General features: G+C 40.1%; 1 gene segment (V, D, J or C); it reads left to right on the top strand.

Moving 5' to 3' along the window:
- LOC116905410 overlaps positions 1-22,022 on the top strand; it is a 978,601-nt gene that overhangs the window by 574,796 nt on the left and 381,783 nt on the right.

Genomic DNA, 22,022 nt, shown 5'->3' with positions numbered 1-22,022 from the left:
TCTCAGCCCGGAACCCACCATGAAAGAGATGTCTCCAGAAAGCTGGGACACAGAGACTTGTAGTAGAGAGGGTCAGGCCACTGCCAAAGGCAGCAAGACAAGCTTTAACACCAGAGACATAAACTAAATGGTGAGAGGTGCAAGTAAGAGAATATAAGCAACAAAACCATGGCCACTTGCATCTTCAAATCTGAAGTTTTCCCACCAAAAGTCCAGTGATACCTCAACACACTGGAAAAGCAAGATTCTGATTTTAAAAATCATCTCATGAGGATGTTAGATGACTTTAAGAAGGACATGAAGAACTCCCTTAGAGAAACGCAGGAAAACATAAATAAACAAGTAGAAGCCTATAGAGAAGAATCACAAAAATTCCTGAAATAATTCAAGGAAAACACAATCAAACAGTTGCAGGAATTAAAAATGGAAATAGAAGAAATAAAGAAAGGACACAGGGAAACAACCCTGGATATAGAAAAACAAAGGAAGGGACAAGGAGCCGTAGATACGAGCATCACCAACAGAATACAAGAGATAGAAGAGAGAATCTCAGGAGCAGAAGATTCCAGAGAAATCATTGACTCAACTGTCAAAGATAATGTAAAGCGGAAAAAGCTACTGGTACAAAACATACAAGAAATCCAGGACTCAATGAGAAGATCAAACCTAAGGATAATAGGTGTAGAAGAGAGTGAAGACTCCCAGCTCAAAGGACCAGTAAATATCTTCAACAAAATCATAGAAGAAAACTTCCCTAACCTAAAAAAAGAGATACCCATAGGCATACAAGAGCCTACAGAACTCCAAATAGATTGGACCAGAAAAGAAACACCTCCTGTCACATAATAGTCAAAACACCAAATGCACAAAATAAAGAAAGAATATTAAAATCAGTAAGGGAAAAAGGTCAAGTAACATATAAAGGCAGACCTATCAGAATCACACCAGACATCTCATAAGAGACTATGAAAGCCAGAAGATCCTGGACATGTCATACAGACCCTAAGAGAACACAAATGCCAGCTTAGGTTACTGTATCCTGCAAAACTCTCAATTAACGTAGATGGAGAAACCAAGATATTCCATAACAAAACCAAATTTACACAATATCTTTCTACAAATCCAGCACTACAAAGGATAATAAATGGTAAGACCCAACATAAGGAGGCAAGCTACACTCTAACTATTTTTTTTTCTTTTTTTCGGAGCTGGGGACCGAACCCAGGGCCTTGCACTTGCTAGGCAAGCGCTCTACCACTGAGCTAAGTCCCCAACCCCGGCAAGCTACACTCTAGAAAAAGCAAGAAACTAATCGTCTTGGCAACAAAACAAAGAGAAGAAAAGCACACAAACATAATCTCACATCGAAATATGAATATAACAGGAAGCAATAATCACTATTCCTTAATATCTCTCAACATCAATGATCTCAACTATACAAAAAAAAGGACACAGATTAACAAACTGGATACACAATGAGGACCCTGAATTCTGCTGCCCTGAAGAAACACACCTCAGAGACAAAGACAGACACTACCTCAGAGTGAAAGGCTGGAAAACAAATTTCAAACCAAGTGGTCTGAATAAGCAAGCTGGAGTGGCCATTCTAATACCAAATAAAATCAATTTTCAACCAAAAGTCATCAAAAAAGAAAAGAAAGGACACTTCATATTCATCAAAGGAAATATCCACCAAGAAGAACTCTCAATCCTAAATAACTACGCTCCAAATACAAGGGCACTCAAATACATTAAAAAAAAAAACCACGTTACTAAAGCTCAAAGCACACCTTACACCTCCCACAATAATAGTAGGAGATTTCAACAACCCACTCACATCAATGGACAGATCATGGAAACAGAAATTAAACACAGACATAAACAGACTAAGAGAAATCATGAACCAAATCAACTTAACAGATGTTTATAGAACATTCTATCCTAAAACAAAAGGATATACCTTCCTCTCACCACCTCATGGTAGTTTCTCCAAAATTGATCATATAACTGGTCATAAAACAGGCCTCAATAGATACAGAAAGAAGGAAATAATCCCATGCGTCCCATCAGACCACCTACAGGCTAAAGCTGGTCTTCAATAACAATAAAGGAAGAACGCCCACATATACGTGGAAGTTGAACAATGCTCTACTCAACGATAACTTGGTCAAGGAAGAAATAAACAAAGAAATTAAAGACTTCTTAGAATTTAGAGAAAATGAAGGTACAACATACCCAAACTTATGGGACACAATGAAAGCTGTGCTAAGAGGAAAACTCATAGCTGTGAATGCCTGCAGAAAGAAACAGGAGAGAGCATATATCAGCAGCTTGACAGCACACCTAAAAGCTATAGAACATAAAGAAGGAAATACACCCAGGAGGAGTAGAAGGGAGGAAATAATCAAACTCAGAGCTCAAATCAACCAAGTAGAAACAAAAAGGACCATAGAAAGAATCAACAGAACCAAAAGTTGGTTCTTTGAGAAAATCAACAAGATAGATGAACCATTAGCCAGACTAACGAGAGGACACAGAGAGTGTGTCCAAATTAACAAAATCAGAAATGAAAAGGGAGACATAACTACAGATTCAGAGGAAATTCAAAATATCATCAGATCATACTATAAAAGCCTATATTCAACAAAACTTGAAAATCTACAGGAAATGGACAATTTCCTAGACAGACCAGGTACCGAAGTTAAATCAGGAACAGATAAACCAGTTAAACAACCCCATAACTCCTAAGGAAATAGAAGCAGTCATTAAAGGTCTCCCAACAAAAAAGAGCCCAGGTCCAGACGGGTTTAGTGCAGAATTCTATCAGACCTTCATACAGAAGACCTGCATTACCAATATTATCCAAACTATTCCACAAAATTGAAACAGATGGAGCACTACCGAATTCCTTCTATGAAGCCACAATTACTCTTATACCTAAACCACACAAAGACCCAACAAAGAAAGAGAACTTCAGACCAATTTCCCTTATGAATATCGACGCAAAAATACTCAATAAAATTCTGGCAAACCGAATCCAAGAGCACATCAAAACAATCATCCACCATGATCAAGTAGGCTTCATCCCAGGCATGCAGGGATGGTTTAATATACAGAAAACCATCAACGTGATCCATTATATAAACAAACTGAAAGATCAAAACCACATGATCATTTCATTAGATGCTGAGAAAGCATTTGACAAAATTCAACACCCCTTCATGATAAAAGCCCTGGAAAGAATAGGAATTCAAGGCCCATACCTAAACATAGTAAAAGCCATATTCAGCAAACCAGTTGCTAACATTAAACTAAATGGAGAGAAACTTGAAGCAATCCCACTAAAATCAGGGACTAGACAAGGCTGACCACTCTCTCCCTACTTATTCAATATAGTTCTCGAAGTTCTAGTCAGAGCAATCAGACAACAAAAGGAGATCAAGGGAGTACAGATTTTAAAATAAGAAGTCAAAATATCACTATTTGCAGATGATATGATAGTATATTTAAGTGATCCCAAAAGTTCCACCAGAGAACTACTAAAGCTGATAAACAACTTCAGCTAAGTGGCTGGGTATAAAATTAACTTAAATAAAGCAGTAGCCTTCCTCTACACAAAAGAGAAACAAGCCGAGAAAGAAATTAGGGAAACAACACCCTTCATAATAGACCCAAATAATATAAAGTACCTCAGTGTGACTTTAACCAAGCAAGTAAAAGATTTGTACAACAAGAACTTCAAGACTCTGAAGAAAGAAATTGAGGAAGACCTCAGAAGATGGAAAGATCTCCCATGCTCATGGATTGGCAGGATTAATATAGTAAAAATGGTCATTTTACCAAAAGTGATCTACAGATTCAATGCAATCCCATCAAAATACCAATCCAATTCTTCAAAGAGTTAGACAGAACAATTTGCAAATTCATCTGGAATAACAAAAAACCCAGGATAGCTAAAACTATCCTCAACAATAAAAAGGACTTCAGGGGGGAATCACTATCCCTGAACTCAAGCAGTATTACAGAGCAATAGTGATAAAAACTGCATGGTATTGGTACAGAGAAACAGACAGATAGACCAATGGAACAGAATTGAAGACCCAGAAATGAACCCACACACCTACGGTCACTTGATTTTTGACAAAGGAGCCAAATCCATCCAATGGAAAAAAGATAGCATTTTCAGCAAATGGTGCTGGTTCAACTGGAGGTCAACATGTAGAAGAATGCAGATCGATCCATGCTTATCACCCTGTACAAAGCTTAAGTCCAAGTGGATCAAGGACCTCCACATCAAACCAGACACACTCAAACTAATAGAAGAAAAACTAGGGAAGCATCTGGAACACACACATGGGCACTGGAAAAATTTCCTGAACAAAACACCAATGGCTTATGCTCTAAGATCAAGAATTGACAAAATGGGATCTCATAAAAACTGCAAAGCTTCTGTAAGGCAAAAGGACACTGTGGTTAGGACAAAACGGCAACCAACAGATTGGGAAAGATCTTTACCAATCCTACAACAGATAGAGGCCTTATATCCAAAATATACAAAGAACTGAAGAAGTTAGACATAGGGAGACAAATAACCCTATTAAAAAATGGGGTTCAGAGCTAAACAAAGAATTACAGCTGAGGAATGCCGAATGGCTGAGAAACACCTAAAGAAATGTTCAACATCTTTTAGTCATAAGGAAATGCAAATCAAAACAACCCTGAGATTTCACCTCACACCAGTGAGAATGGCTAAGATCAAAACTCAGGTGACAGCAGATGCTGGCTGTCAATCATTATAAGGAGGGCAGGGCTATAAAAATACACCCAGCTTCTCCCTCTCTCCTTCACCTGAGCTGAGGGAATCTCATGGCAGGAGGACCAGGTCCCCTACACTTTCCCAACAGAGCCGCATATGCTTAACATTGTGGATGGGATGTCAATGACTGTATTCCCAAGTCACATTCTGTCATATTTAACTGAGAACCTGCCTCCTACCAGTGGAAAGAAGTTCCAGACAGATTTACAGATGCAGCTGACAATGAAGATGATGTCCTAACATGACACATGCTTGAAATTTTCTATTATTCTTTTATGTGCATATTTGTATATGTTTTTGTCCTTCCAATAAGGTTAATACATAATTAATAAAACTTATGCTCAATTACTTAACTTTTACTGTCCTAAATTTGTAGTGTTGTCACACTAACTACTTCACATGTACGGTTTAGTCTCTGAAGTTGTGCGATGTTAGGAAAGGAAGCCTCAGAGTCTCCTAGGACTTCCCCCTCTCCAGATGTTCTCTGCACCTGTTACTGTGTCACTCCTGGTGAAAGTTGATCTACACCACCCCTGCTGGTCCTGGAGCATCCTCAAAGGGGATGTTTCTGAACACACAAGGAACCTGCTCACTGTCTCCTGCACAGTAACACAAAGCTGTGTCTGAGTGGAGTGGAGCTCTGCTTCAGACTGAACTTGTTCTTGAATGGGTCAACTGACATTCTGATGGATTCTTCAGGGACAGCTCCACACCATACAGACCTTATCTTGTTTTCTTTCAGGGCACATAGGTTCTTCCTGAAGGTGAACAGCAAAAAGGAATCTCCTAACAGTCATGGGCCATTGTCACACGGTGCAGAGGTCCAGCCTCAGGGTGGTGAGGGTCTGGAAGCAAGGCCAGGAAGGGAGTGGCACTAAGATAATAATGACTCAGGGTCAGTAGTGGATGCAAGCTGTCAGTTCAAATACTCTCTGTTTATCCAAGGATTCTCTTCATTCTTCCTTCCTCTACTTTCATGCCTTTTCCTTCCCCCAATTTCTCGTTCTCTTTTCCTTCTCTCCTTTCATTCTTTCTTTTTTGCCAACCAGAGAGCCCAAACACAGTCTTTTACTTAGTAAAGTTACATCTTTAAGGCTTTGATCATTATTAATAATTATTTATAAAATCCTTAAATTTACGTGAGTTCTATAAATCCCAGATCATTTGTTCCAACCCCTGCTTCCTTAAAACAGAAACTAAACACAAAGCAAAAGTACATTTCCTTATAGGTTTTCAAAGTCTGTTCTTCACGGGCAGCTAGGCATAGCTCTTGTGGTTTCCTGGTACTGCAGTCAGCAGCCCTTAGTAACTGTTTTCATGTAAGAACAGAAAGATAACACACTAGAAAGATAACACTAAGATTGAAATAATTTTTATGAAGTTTTTAATTTTATTCATGTAAAGCAGCCAGTTCTCTCTAATATCACTCTAGGCATTGTCATAGCCAATCCTACAGTGACTAGGAGAACAAACTATTAACTTTTTGTATCTTGTACATCAACTTTTAATCCTCTAATATTATTTCATCATCCTACTTATTCAATAGCCTAATGTACTCTCCTTCACATTCTATTTTTCTAGATATATACAAGTTTTATTCTATAATAGAAATCAACCATTTGCTTGTATTTTATAGACTTCTCTTTTCTATCCATGCCTTTTCTTCTTGAGACTACTTTACCTCTTTATCCTTGATGTCCCCACATTCATCCTGGCTAATTAATGCAGCAGGCATTGGACCAGAGAGAACATGTATCTCCTCATGATTCCAAATTCAAGTTCATCTCTGGCAGTGAACACTTTCTACAAAGGAGAATGTAGGCTTTTGGCCTTTGTGGTTATGTTGTCTAGATCCTTTCCCATGGCCCTAAAGGCAAAGGGAAGGCCTGTTCCTGCAGTCCACAGCCTCATGACCACCTCCATTCCTCATCGCTGAGAAGGATATCTGCTTTATTATAAAGTTATTTGCTTAATGAGTAATGGGGGGTAGTATGATCTCCAGAAAGAGAGGTTGTAAGTAAAGTAGTACAGACAGTAAATCGATTTCAGGTCAACAGTGTCATAAGCACACGTGGGGATTATGTGGATCAGTGGGCTGGTGATGCTCCAGGGGAAGGAACTGGGTCAGAACTGCCCTACTCAGCCATGTCAGACCCTCATGTCTTTCCTCATGAATCAATACAGCTAACCCATGGGTCTTCTAAGATTACATGATGTTTGTTCACATTGTACTCCAGAGGCCAAAAAGCAGCACTAACTATACAGAGATGAAAACATAATTTCTAGGTTTGGGGATGGTTGCATTCGATCCCGGGCTAAACAGAGTGGAAAAAGGGAACCAGGAAACCGGAAGAGGTCAGAGCATAGGTCAAGTACCGCAGAAGGTGTGTTTAGTAAAATTACACACAACATTGTTTATTTATTTTCCTGTTTCCAGATTAGTTCTGAGTGTTTGATGAGCTGCTGTGTTGGGCGTGGTTGTTTCTTCCCTTATCGAGCTTGTTTATCAGCAGTGAGGCTACCTTTCATCTTTCTTCCTGTAAAACATTCCAATAAGAACTTTCTGCAGTGCTGGCTTAATTAGCATGTTCTGCGTCAGATTGTACTTTCTTGAAATACTTTTATTTTTCCATCACTTTTGTTTTTTTTTTTTTGTTTTTTTTTTATTAACTTGAGTATTTCTTATATACATTTCGAATGTTATTCCCTTTCCCGGTTTCCGGGCAAACATCCCCCTCCCCCCTCCCCTTCCTTATGGGTGTTCCCTCCCAACCCTCCCCCCCTTGCTGCCCTCTCCCCAACAGTCTAGTTCACTAGGGGTTCAGTCTTAGCAGGACCCAGGGCTTCCCCTTCCACTGGTGCTCTTACTAGGATATTCATTGCAACCTACGAGGTCAGAGTCCAGGGTCAGTCCATGTATAGTCTTTGGGTAGTGGCTTAGTCCCTGGAAGCTCTGGTTGGTTGGCATTGCTGTACATATGGGGTCACGAGCTCCTTCAAGCTCTTCCAGTTCTTTCTCTGATTCCTTCAACAGGGGTCCCGTTCTCAGTTCAGTGGTTTCCTGCTGGCATACGCCTCTGTATTTGCTGTATTCTGGCTGTGTCTCTCATGAGCGATCTGCACTCACATTTTGATCATCCGTCTTGAGTTTCATTTGTTCTAGGCATCTAGGGTAACTCAAGCATTTGGGCTAATAGCCACTTATCAATGAGTACATACCATGTATGTCTTTCTGTGATTGGGTTAGCTCACTCAGGATGATATTTTCCAGTTCCAACCATTTGCCTACGAATTTCATAAAGTCATTGTTTTTGATAGCTGAGTAATATTCCATTGTGTAGATGTACCACATTTTCTGTATCCATTCCTCTGTTGAAGGGCATCTGGGTTCTTTCCAGCTTCTGGCTATTATAAATAAGGCTGCGATGAACATAGTGGAGCACGTGTCTTTTTTATATGTTGGGGCATCTTTTGGGTATATGCCCAAGAGAGGTATAGCTGGATCCTCAGGCAGTTCAATGTCCAATTTTCTGAGGAACCTCCAGACTGATTTCCAAAATGGTTGTAGCAGTCTGCAACCCCACCAACAATGGAGGAGTGTTCCCCTTTCTCCACATCCTCGCCAGCATTTGCTGTCACCTGAGTTTTTGATCTTAGCCATTCTCACTGGTGTGAGGTGAAATCTCAGGGTTGTTTTGATTTGCATTTCCCTTATGACTAACGATGTTGAACATTTCTTTAGGTGTTTCTCAGCCATTCGGCATTCCTCAGCTGTGAATTCTCTGTTTAGCTCTGAACCCCATTTTTTAATAGGGTTATTTGTCTCCTTTCTGTCTAACTTCTTCAGTTCTTTTGTATATTTTGGATATAAGGCCCTCTATCTGTTGTAGGATTGGTAAAGATCTTTTCCCAATCTGTTGGTTGCCGTTTTGTCCTAACCACAGTGTCCTTTGCCTTACAGAAGCTTTGCAGTTTTATGAGATCCCATTTGTCGATTCTTGATCTTAGAGCATAAGCCATTGGTGTTTTGTTCAGGAAATTTTTTCCAGTGCCCATGTGTTCCAGATGCTTCCCTAGCTTTCTTCTATTAGTTTGAGTGTGTCTGGTTTGATGTGGGAGGTCCTTGATCCACTTGGACTTAAGCTTTGTACAGGGTGATAAGCATGGATCGATCTGCATTCTTCTACATGTTGACCTCCAGTTGAACCAGCACCATTTGCTGAAAATGCTATCTTTTTCCATTGGATGGATTTGGCTCCTTTGTCAAAAAATCAAGTGACCATAGGTGTGGATTCATTTCTGGGTCTTCAATTCTGTTCCATTGGTCTATCTGTCTGTCTCTGTACCAATACCATGCAGTTTTTATCACTATTGCTCTGTAATACTGCTTGAGTTCAGGATAGTGATTCCCCTGAAGTCCTTTTTATTGTTGAGGATAGTTTTAGCTATCCTGGGTTTTTGTTATTCCAGATGAATTTGCAAATTGTTCTGTCTAAGTCTTTGAAGAATTGGATTGGTATTTTGATGGGGATTGCATTGAATCTGTAGATCGCTTTTGGTAAAATGGCCATTTTTACTATATTAATCCTGCCAATCCATGAGCATGGGAGATCTTTCCACCTTCTGAGGTCTTCTTCAATTTCTTTCTTCAGTGTCTTGAAGTTCTTATTGTACAGATCTTTTTACTTGCTTGGTTAAAAGTCACACGAGGTATTTTATATTATTTGGGTCTATTATGAAGGGTGTCGTTTCCCTAATTTCTTTCTCGGCTTGTTTCTCTTTTGTGTAGAGGAAGGCTACTGATTTATTTGAGTTAATTTTATACCCAGCCACTTTGCTGAAGTTGTTTATCAGCTTTAGTAGTTCTCTGGTGGAACTTTTGGCATCACTTAAATATACTATCATATCATCTGCAAATAGTGATATTTTGACTTCTTCTTTTCCGATCTGTATCCCCTTGATCTCCTTTTGTTGTCTGATTGCTCTGGCTAGAACTTCAAGAACTATATTGAATAAGTAGGGAGAGAGTGGGCAGCCTTGTCTAGTCCCTGATTTTAGTGGGATTGCTTCAAGTTTCTCTCCATTTAGTTTAATGTTAGCAACTGGTTTGCTGTATATGGCTTTTACTATGTTTAGGTATGGGCCTTGTATTCCTATTCTTTCCAGGACTTTTTATCATGAAGGGGTGTTGAATTTTGTCAAATGCTTTCAGCATCTAATGAAATGATCATGTGGTTTTGTTCTTTCAGTTTGTTTATATAATGGATCACGTTGATGGTTTTCCAGATATTAAACCATCCCTGCATGCCTGGGATGAAGCCTACTTGATCATGGTGGATGATTGTTTTGATGTGCTCTTGGATTCGGTTTGCCAGAATTTTGTTGAGTATTTTTTGCGTCAATGTTCATAAGGGAAATTGGTCTGAAGTTCTCTTTCTTTGTTGGGTCTTTGTGTGGTTTAGGTATTTCCATCACTTTTGAAAGATAATTTAGCAGGGTATAACACTCGGCTCACAATCGCTCATTTTCAGAGCTTGAAATATTACATTTCACATCTTTCCAGACTTTGTGGTTGCTAACAAAGGGTCTGGGGTAATTCTGCTATTTCTATCTTTGTATGTGAATTGGTGTTTTGGTTGCTTCCTTTAGTATTGCTTCTTTGTTTTTTATATTTGACATCCTGACTGTAATATTCCATACTCATGACTATTTGGTGTGCTACATACCTCTTGTATTTGGAAGTCTACTTCTTTCTGTAAATTTGGTGCCATCTCTCTAATTAGTTGATCTTTTTCATTCAATTTTACCTCTGCTTCTTCTACACTGTGAATTCTTATGGTTGACTTCTTAGACATATCCTGTCGTTCTTAAAAATACCATTCTTGCTACTGAATTTTTTCCTTATAAATGTCTGTTTACATTGTTTACTCAACTATATCTTCCATCAAAGGGATTAATTCTTCTTCATGGTATTGTCTGTCAATGATAACATCTGTTGTAATTTTTGTTTGGCGGCCCATCCTCTTCATTTCAAGCACTTTTGTATGATAATTTTTCAATGTTTTGATTTCCTTGCTATTTTTCCTCCACAATCTGAGCTTTGTTCTCCAATTTATTAACTGTTGCATTCACTTTGAAGACTGTCTTGTCAAGATCTTGAAGAGATTCCCTTAATTTATGCATATTTGTTTGGCTCTTCTGTGTGCTTGTTAAGTTCTTTTGAATATTAAGACTACAAATACTTTGAGATATTTCATCCCTGTTCATAATTTTGAATTCCCTCAGTTAGGAACTGGCAGGTTGGTATTTGTCTCATGTAATGGTTGTGTTGCAGTTTTTTTATATTATTTCCTTGTACTTTATACATCTCTTGAAGTGCACTTGTTTTCACATCTTCTTCAGATCTTTTTTGTGATGTGTTGGTTTCTACGTCTCCTCTTAGAGAAACATCTGCATGAAGTTCAGCTGCAAGGACTGGTGAAAATGATGTTGACTGTCAAAAAGGGTTGCTGAACTTATGTTGGCTATGTATCAAAATGACTAAGGTTGGGGTTATACACCAAGCATGAGGTAACTAGGTAACCTGGTCGTCCCTGAACACTATGAACCTGCTGGAGTCAGAATAGCAAGCTCCATACCACCTGAAATTCATCTACTACCAGGAGTCTGTGACAAGGCACAAAGGTGTCTAGGATCACAGAAATATAGACATCAGGTTCTGCAGTGACATTTTGCACCCCAGATATCAGAAATCCACACCTGTATTGACCTCAGATACCACTAGAACCAAAGCTCTGTTCTCTCAGTGGACCCTGCACGCACTGGAGTCAACGTTTGGGCCCTGCACTAATCAGGCTAGAAACCTGATCACAAGGTGATGCCCTGTCTCTCAGAAGCCAGAAGTCTCATAAAGCTTGAAACTTTCCATATTATTATTTCAGGTTGGTACACATGAGCTGTGATTGCCCCTCAATAACTCTCACCAGATCTAATCCAAGAACTCAATGCCTCATCCAAAGTATTTTTATTGATCTTCTAAGGGGATTTTCCTCACATGTTCCATCCTTATACCTAAGCAAACATCACACACATGCTAACTAGTCTTCACATGGAATTATTTTTAATTTCCATAAACAACATAAATAGTGCTGAGGGCTGCCCCAACCTTTGTAGGTTAAGAGCTGAGGTGGAACAGAGAGTTGGAAAAATACTGATGATCTCTGGCCTTGTAACAATCTCTAACTGTACTGGGGGATAGATGCTGATGCCTTCTGGAATCTTAACACTCTCCTGCTTATTCTGTGCCTAAAAACCACTGGCTTCTTTTCTCTTTAACTCTCTGTGCTTTGTTAAACACTGGGAACTTAACTTTTTATTACTGTCCTGTGCTTCCATAGGCACTGAAAACGTAACTCTTTATGCTTAAATGTGCACTGGAGGAAACTTTGCTCAAATAAGTACTGGGAAACTTAACTCTTTGTTACTGCTATGTGTTTCAATAAATGCTAAAAACAAAAGACAAAACTTACCTCTTTTTTAATTTATTTATTTTTACACTTCAGATTTTATTCCTTCCCAGTCCACTCCCCAACCCCAACTGTTCCACACCCTATACCTCCTCCCTGGCCGCCCAGTCTCCACAGCATGTCCCCACCCCACCAGATCTCTAAACTTCCTGGGGTCTCCAGTCTCTTGAGAGTTGGGTACATCTTCTCTGACTGAACGCAGACCTGGGAGTCCTCTGCTGTATATGTTTTGGAGGCCTCATCTCAGCTGGTGTATGCTGCCTGGTTGGTAACTCAGTATCTAAGAGATCTCTGAGGTCCAGGTTAATTGAGTCTGCTGATCCTCCTACAGAGTCGCCTTCCTCCTTAGCTTCTTCTAGCTTTTCCCTAAATCAACCAGAGGTGTCAGCAGCTTCTGTTCATTGGTTGGGTGCATGTATCTGCATCTGACTCTTTCAGCTGCTTGCTTGATCTTCTGGAGAGCAGTCATGGTAGATCCCTTTTTGTGAATGCCGCATAGCTTCAGTATTGGTTTTATGTCTTTGGGCTTCCCCTTGAGCTGGATCCCACGTTGGGCCTGTCGCTGGACCTTCTTTTCCTCAGGCTCTTCTCCATTTCCAATTAATCATTTCCTGATTATTTAGGGAAAACTTTAAATAATAGTCCCATTATTCAGTTAACTGAAAAGCCTATAACTTTATTCATATATTTACCTAAATATCTGTTTATAGACATATAGATATAACACACTTATAAACAATCATGTATCCTCTGAGTAATTTAGTAGATGTTGAAAGATTTCTGTTAATAAATATGGACAGACAAATTAACGTTATCAGAAATTACTGTATGAAATGCATATTCTCCCTTTACAATGCATTTTGCCTTCTACTTTTTCTTGAATGCATACACAAATAATAAAAATGCATTGTAATAGTGAAAATGCAAAAACAATCCAGAAACATATGACTCCAGTAGAGTAAACTGTGAAATTTAAAGCCACTCCCTGTTCCGATTGGGGCTACAGCTAGTCTCTAGTGCCCCCTGCTGGTTCTGAGCGCTCACTGCTGCTTCTGAGCACCTTTTGAAGGAAGATTTTGAGGAAGATTTTGTTGGGCTCACGCTACCGTCTACATGTGCCTCTTTCTCTGGCGCAGTAATACATTGCTGTGTCCTCAGTTCTCAGGCGGCTCATTTGAAGGTAGACAGTGTTCTTGGAATCATCTCTTGAAATGATGAATCTCTCTTTCACAGATGCAGCATATTCTGTTGTGCGATGTCTAAGTTTGTCTCGAATGAAACCTACCCGCTCCAGACTCTTCCCTGGAGCCTGACGATGCCAGTGCATGTAGTGGTCACTGAGTGTAAACCCAGACCCTTCACAGCCGAGTGTCAGAGATCCTCCTGGCTGAATAAAGCCTGCTTCACGGTGAATACCTGAAAACACAACAGCAGCATGTGTAAGAAATGGGCGCACACACACAAATGCGAGCACTAAATCTTCCAGTTCTGATATTCTACCATTCGAAGTCGTCAAAGCAAGAATCCAGCTCTGCCCAGAATTCAGGGTATGTCCTCTGAATAGATCCAGTGAACAAAGGAAGGCTATGGAGACCTCAGCAATGTTGGCCTCTCTATCTCTGGGCTGTTGGAACAACAGCTGGGCTGTCTAGTGGATGAAAGAACCCTTTATCTGCATATTCCCACCCCTGTCATTTCAAACAGATAAAATTACTGGATGAAGGCTCGCGAGATTAACATCATCTTGAACAGCCCCAAGGTAGTAGACAGTAGGTGCTGCAATGAATTTTCCTTTATATTTTCAAAATGGAACTAGTGTCTGCTTCAGAAATCTTGTGGTATTTAGACACCCTTTTGGTGTCTACTGCTCTCCACACAAGTCTTAACCTCTCGTCTTCATCATCCAGGTTGCCTGCTCTCACATTAATCCTGTTCAATTAAAACATCTACTCTCAGATATTTTATTTCCTTTGATGCTACTGTGAATATAAGTGAATCCACAAGCTTCTCTGGATGTTGGTGTATAGAAAGGCTATTGATTTGTGCAAGTTAATTTGGCATCCTGACACATGGATGGATTTGTTTTTCCATTCTGGAAGTTTTCTGTTAGAATTTTGGGGCTCCCTAATGTATAGTGTCATATCATCTGCAGGTAGGGACAGTTTGACTTCTTGTCCCTTTGATTTTCCTTCTCTTGCCTTGTTACAGCTGGTACTTTGAGCACAGTATTGAAATGGCCTGGACATCCCTGTCTCGTTTCCGACTTCAGTGACATTGCTTTAAGCTTTTCTCCATTTTTTGGATGCTGTTAGTTATGGGTTTCTCATGTATAGCTTTAACTGTATGGGGATACGGTCCCTTTGGCCATACATCTCTAGGATTTTTGTAATAAAGCTCTATTAGATTTGGCAAAGCCTTTTTATGCATCTACTGAGACTATCATGTGACTTTTGTCTTTAAATTCATTTATACGGCTTATTATATGCATATGTTGAACCACCTCTGCCCTCCAAAGATGAATTCAACTTGATCATGGTGTATAATCTTTTTTAAAGTATGTCTGTATTCTATTTGAAAGTATTTTATTACGTTTTTTTGAGTCTATGTTCATCGGAAATGGTGGCCTATCATTTTCTCTGTCATTACCAGGTTTGGACAATAGAGTTGTACTAACTACATAAAAGAAGTTTGGGAGTGCCCCTTCTGTTTCTGAATGTTTAAACAACCTAACAACGAAGTTGATGCACCCCTTTAACCCCAGCACTCAGGAGGCAGAGGCAGGAAACATCTGTGAGTTTGAGGCCAGATGAGGACTATGAATATGTAGATTTAGATATATCTGAGGCTGGGAACCCAGTCTGAGTTTCTCGTGCCATCAATGCCAACTAAGTCATGCAATAGAAGACTATTTTTAACCTGGCTGATGACAGTATGCCTTTCTCATTTGGGATGGAGCAAGAGGCAAAGAGAATAGAGGATGACACCATGCACAGGTCACAGGCTTTCCCAGCATCCCACACTTAGAACAAGCCTCTCCAGCCAGCCATAATGTGAGGGGTTACACAGAAGCCCAAGCTGTGAGGGTTAATCACTAGTGCCTCTCCAGACTTTCCTCGTTATGGAGGTCTTGGGACATTTTAGGAAACTCAACAATGCCTGCTTGTGCTTACTGATCCAGAGCACCAACCCTCACGGCACCAGTGAACTCACAAAAAAAAGAAAAAGAAAGAAAGAAAAAGTCTCAAACAAACCCAGGAATTCGCTTTTCAAAAATCTTGACATGTGACTTCACATTATTGCAAACTAGGCCTTCGGACACATGTAAGTTTACTTCTACTATAACCCAATTTTAAATTAATTTAGGTTTGTTTAGAATGAAAAGTAAACCTCCGAAACTTGGGGGAGCAGTTTGTTAGTATTTGGGGCAATTGATCTACAGAGGACTGGTTCCTTTATGCATAATGCCTGAACTCTAAAATCACAGTCTAACATAGATGGAAGATATTTGGAGACGCCCACCCTCTAGTGGTACAGGGTGGTACTACACTGATACAAGGCATTTATACTAAATTTTGATTCAATATTGCTAACCCACCCAGGGGGCATAACTCTTTTGTCAAGGCTAGGACAAATGTCATATATTTGATATGAAAAATTTACACTTATTCAGAAATTCTGTCTCTCAATCAGGCAAATGGCAACATCATGCTTATGGCTAGTATTATATAGAAAAACTTAGGGTGTTTAAAACACCTACTTTATTTTAGCTAAAGTGTGGAGCTGGGCTTCAAAATAACCTAAATAATACCAATTAGATCATGGAAATAATCTGACGGTTACTGACCTCAAAAGTGATGTTTGGCCTATCACATACACAAATTTTTCAGGCAAAGCTGATAATTTTACTCTGCATGCTTTTGTATTTCCTGTAAATTTGAAGGCTACAGATATGATTGGATCACATGTTTATTCTCTCATTTCCCCTTGCTTCAGCACAGATTATTGAATTACATGCTGTAGCTGCTGTTTTCTAAATGTTGAAAAATCAAGCTTTCAATTCATATACTGATAGCCAATGTGTGGCTTGTGGTTTACAATTGGTTAAAATATTTTCCTTTTTTAGATACTACTAACCCTCAAATTTTACAATTACTTAATGTTTTATCGGAGGCGTTTTCTACATGAAATCAGTGAGTGATGATTTCAGTGTGAATGTCTGACAACTCGCTCTGGCTCAGACAACCAAACAAAACCATAGATTGACACCCAGCTCTTTGGAAATGGTAATGGAGTTGATAGCACACCCTCACGAAAAGAGGAAGACTCCATTTGCTTACTCTCAACTCCCAGCCTCGCCCTGCCAGCTCAGGGACTTCTAAGACTGAATCTGGACAATATTTACAGGATTTGGCATTTCTAATTAATGCTTATGTTTAGGTAAATAAAGCTTGTGAGGGGCTAAAGAGATGGCTTAGTGATTAACAGCACTAAGTACTGTTCCTTTAGAGTCCATTTAAGAACTCAAACTGGATTGCCTGGACCCCTTAGCAAGGGAGGACAATGATACCAGGCAGATTATAGGCCTTACATAGGGACAATTAGTCAAACAATCTCATTCTTTATATGACCAAAACAATAATGCTGGAGACAATAATTTGGTATACAAGTCAAATTATAAATACAAGTGCTCAGTGTCCTCGATTTCTTCCTGTATCACATAATGGTGTTAATCCTCGAGGACTTATCTTAATAAGTAACATCTTAACAATATCTTAATATCTAAAAAGGGGAGTTACAACCCTGTATGCTATACAATTATTTAAGTAATGCTCTTTTTATTCCGATTTTAAAATTTGGATGCCAAGGAACACTCTGAGTGTTTATGGCACCCTACAACTAGGCATACTTCTGCTTCTCTCACAGTTTCCCAAGGATTGTTCACCATGGGTCTTTTTTTTTTTTTTTTAATGAGTGTTTTGCTGTTTTATATTTTCTCCATTAATTTACTTATTCATTCATTTTAACATTCGAAGCACTGTCCCTTTTCCTGGTGTCTCCCTCACAGAGTCCCTTTCCCCATCCTCCTCTTCTCCTCTGAGAGAATAGGGGCCCCTCCTGCATATTCTCCCACACTGGCACATCAAGTCTCTGCAGGGTTAGGCACATTCTCTCCCACTTAGGCTACAAGCCCAGTTGGTAAGCAGATGCCACAGACAGGCAACAGCTTTAGGGACAGTCATCAAGGGTCACTCATATTAGAGTGTCCCAAGACTCTGTTGAAAATATGAAAAAAAAAAAGACATCATGAAATGTGTAGGTAAACAGATGGAACTAGAAAAAAATCATCCTAAATTAGATAATCCAGACCTTGGAAGATAAATACATTATATGTTTGCTTATATGAAGACATTTGTCATTAAATAAATGATAAATCAAGCTGCAATTCATAGAGTTAGAGAGGTTAGCTATAGAGGAAGGGACTGAGGAGGGTACATGGATCTCCCTGAGAGAGGAAATAGAATAGATTTTATGGGTACACTAGGGAAGAGGGTATACAGGAATGGGAGAATCTGGTGGGAAGGGAGAGGGGAGATGGGTGTGACAGAGGGAATGCTGGGAAAGGCAGAATTAAAGGGTATTTGAGGGATTATGTGGAAAACCTAGTGTAGTATGAACTTCATAAAATATATGAACTTGATCCTGTTGAAGAAGACTGAGTCTTAACTGGCCATCTCTTGTTACTAAATGAAGTTTCCAGTGCTAGGACTGGCTGTTGAGTTACTGGCCAAAGTGGTCCCATGAAAATCCACAAACAACCCAGACCTTTGCCAAGAAAATAGGTTGCTCTCCACAAACGGACAACAAGGCCTCATTGCTAAAGACAACACCCACAAAACTCACTGAATATGGAGAAATCAAGCTGGAGCCTACACAGAGCCTAAGTTCTAGTGTCTTTGGTTCAGGAAGGTACTTTGCAGGGTACCAAAAGAGACACATGAACACCCAGGTGTCCACAAAAACTTTAATCTACAATCTACATACTATGCTAGGGCAATGGCGGCACAGAGCTTCTAGGAGGGACCAACCAACGTCTGATCTGACTTAAGGCCCACTCCTTGAGATGCAACCCATACCCAACACTGCTTGGGTGACCAAAACCCAAAGTAAGATAGTCCAGAAACCTAGAATAAAATAGAATAACACTGGTATAAAAAACAAATAATAAAATGACTCTTAATAACATTCAGCTCTTCTTCCCAGATCAGTCCTTATTCAGCCATTATCAGAGAAGCTTCCTCCTGCAGAAGATTGGAACAAATGCAGAGATCAGCAACCAGACACTAAAAAAAGAATGAGATATCTTGGAACACACAGCTCTTGAAGGACTCTCTCCATCAAATCTCTCCTCGGAGTTCAGGGAACTCCTTGGAGAAGGGGGCAGAAAGTGTAAGACCATGAAGAGAACAAGACCTCCTGATGGAGAACATGAGGAGAACAAGACCCCCTGGATTAACTGAGCAAGGCTCATATGAACTGACTGAAACAGAACCAGCAAACAAAGGGCCTACATGGGTCTGTACTTATATTTATTACAGCTTTCTATTTAGTGGTTTTACGGGGCTCGTGAGTGTGTGGATGAGTGGGTCTCTGATCCTCATGTCTTCTCTTGGTCTCCTCTTCTTCTGTTGGGTTGCCTTGTCTGACTTCTTCAATGTGATGGTTTCCATTTCATTTTATATTTTATGTTGATGCGTTTTGTTATTTGGACTCTTTTCTATGCAGAGACAGAAAGGGATTTGATCCAGATGAGAGGAACTGGGATGAGCAGAGGACGTAGAAACTAATCAGGATGCATTCTATATGAGGAACAAATCTATTGTTAATAAAAGGGGAAATTAAAAAAAAAAAGACTTTGTGGGAAGGCAGGGGGTGGTAAGAATAGTGGAAGTCTTAGTTAGGACTATTATTGCTATGACAAACACCATGGCCAAAGGCAATCTGGAAAGAAGGGGCTTATTTGGCTTACACTTCCACACTGTAGTCTAACCATTTAAGGAAGTCAGGACAGGCACTCCAACAGGGCAGGAATCTGGAGGCAGGAGCTGATGCAGAGGCCATGGAGGAGTTCTGCTTACTAGCTTGTTCTCATGGCTTGCTTAGCCTGCTTTCTTATAGGACACTGGGATCACTAGCCCAGAAATGGTACCACCCACGGTAGGCTGGGCTCTCCCCCGTCAGTCACTAATTAAGAAAACAAGCTTGTTTACAACCTGATCTTATAGAAACATCTTCTTAATTGAGGTCCCCTCCTTTCAGACGACATATCGAGTTGTCATAGAACTATCCAACACAGGTGGTAAATAATTCCCTTACAAAAGCACAGAAGAAATTTTTCAATGAATTCATATATTCCAGGATTTCTTTTCCTGGGTCAATGTAAACAAATTCCTGCTTGTTCCACTAAAGTCTATTTTAGGAAACCAATAAGTTTATTGGACTTACATACAGAATGAGCATGGGTGAGGGTCCTTTTCAGGCCAGTAGACACCAGAGGGTACCTACTAATCAAGCAGGACCAGCTACTGGATACAGAACACACAGCCTTAGTGTCTCTTCTTATCTATGACTCTGTGAGATCTAAATGTACCTCAAACTGAAAAATGAAACATAGCTATCTATTTCTTATAATTCCCTCCTCTTTTTCCTTTACTTTACCTGTCTTATCTTTAGACTTATATTAATTTTTATAAACTTATGTAGCATTCATTGGCTATCATAGGACAGATAGGCTGTTTTAATAGGTAAAATATCGGGTTATGTTAACAGGCTTTGGGCATTTGTTTGCTGGTTGTTGTTTCAGTGACGATCGTTTGTTTATTTTAGCGCCTTTAAAATAAGAATGCAGAATGGAACTAGAAAAAGCCATCCTGAGTGAGGTAACCCAGACTCAGAAAAACAAGCATTGTATGCACACACTTACAGGTGGATATTCGCTGTAAAATAAAAGACAATCATGCTACAGTTTACAGACCCAGAGACCCTAAAGTAACAAAGGGGGATTCAAGACTCTCTCTGGGCAGGGGAAATAGAATAAGTTTCATGGGTGGACTGGGACAGGTGGGTTTGAGAACAGAGTAATCAGGTACAGAGGGGAGAAATGAGCGAGATTGTGTGTGTAAGAAGCATTTCAGAGGCCCAGTGCAATGGAAACTCCACGGAATCTATGACTAGCAAAGACTGCTAGTAATGGGGGACATGGAGCCTGAACCTGCCATCTTCTGTAACCAGGCAAGACCTCAAGTGGAGGGATTGGGACACCACCCCCCTAATCACAAAACCTTAGATCTATAGTGTGTCCTATCTGCAGAGTATTCTGGTACCGGAGCCTAGCAGAACTATCTTCAAAGAGACAAGAGGCTTCATCCAGCAACTGATGGATGCAGAGCCCCACAGATTAACATTAGGCTGAGCTCTGAGAGTCCTGTGGAGGAAGGAGTGTCTTAGTCAGGGTTTCTATTCCTGCCCAAACATCATGACCAAGAAGTAAGGTGGGGAGGAAAGGGTTTATTCAGGTTACAATTCCACATCGCTGTTCATCACCAAAGGAAGTCAGGACTGGCACTCGAGCAGGTCAGGAAGCAAGAGCTGATGCAGAGGCCATGGAGGGATGTTACTTACTGGCTTGCTTGCTTTTTTTATAGAAACCAAAACTACAGCCCAGGGACGGTACCACCCACAATGGGTCCCCCCTTTGATCACTAATTGAGAAAATACCTTACAGCTGGGTCTCATAGAGGCATTTTCTCAAAGGAGGCTCCTTTCTCTGTGATAACTCCAGCTCATGTAAAGTTGACGCACAAAACCAGCCATTACAGGGAGGAAGAATAGGAGGAACCAGAGGGATCAGGGATACCACAAGAACATGGCCCTTAGAATCAACTGACTGGGGCTCATGGGGACTCTCAGAGATCAGAGGGCCTCTAGGGGTCTGGCCTGGGTCCTCTGTACACCAATTATTGTTGAGTAGCTTGGTCTTCTCCTGGGATTCCTAACCGTGGGAACAGGAGTTGTCTCTGATATTTTTGCCTACTTGTGGGACCCTTTCCCTCCTACTGGACTGCCTCATACAGCTTTGATGGGATGGCATGTACCTAGTCTTATTGTAGCTTGGTTTGCAGGTCCCTGGGAGGCCTGCTCTTCTCTGAAGGGAGAAGGCTGGGTAGATTTAGAGGAGAAGGGAAGTGGGGGGAGGGGGGGAGACTACCATGGGGATGTAAAATATATAATAGAAGAATAAAGAATAAACAAAATAAAAAAATCTAAAAAATAAAAGTTCACTGATGAAAGGAAGGGGCAAGGGAGGTAGGAAGGAAAGAAGTTAGAACAGAGAGAGAGAGAGAGAGCAGCATCCTACTGCAGTTCATATTTCCACTACAATTACAAGAGATTTTAGGACCAAAGACACCAACCCTTTCTATTTTCTAAACCATAATCTATAAATAGATCATCAATTACTAAATTCTCTGCTAATATATTGGCAAGTGGCATTAATCTTGAAGGGCCTTGATAACTATCCCATTAGAAATTGTATTATATGAAATAAAGTCTTCAAGCAAGCACAACACAAGCATTTCCCTTTTCTACTGACATTATATTAGGGACGATCCTGTTCTCCCAAG

This window comes from Rattus rattus, chromosome 7 (assembly GCF_011064425.1).
Source record: "Rattus rattus isolate New Zealand chromosome 7, Rrattus_CSIRO_v1, whole genome shotgun sequence".
NCBI lineage: Eukaryota > Metazoa > Chordata > Mammalia > Rodentia > Muridae > Rattus > Rattus rattus.
The sequence above is the reverse complement of the archived record's forward strand: the minus strand, read 5'-3'. Positions and strand labels throughout refer to the sequence as shown.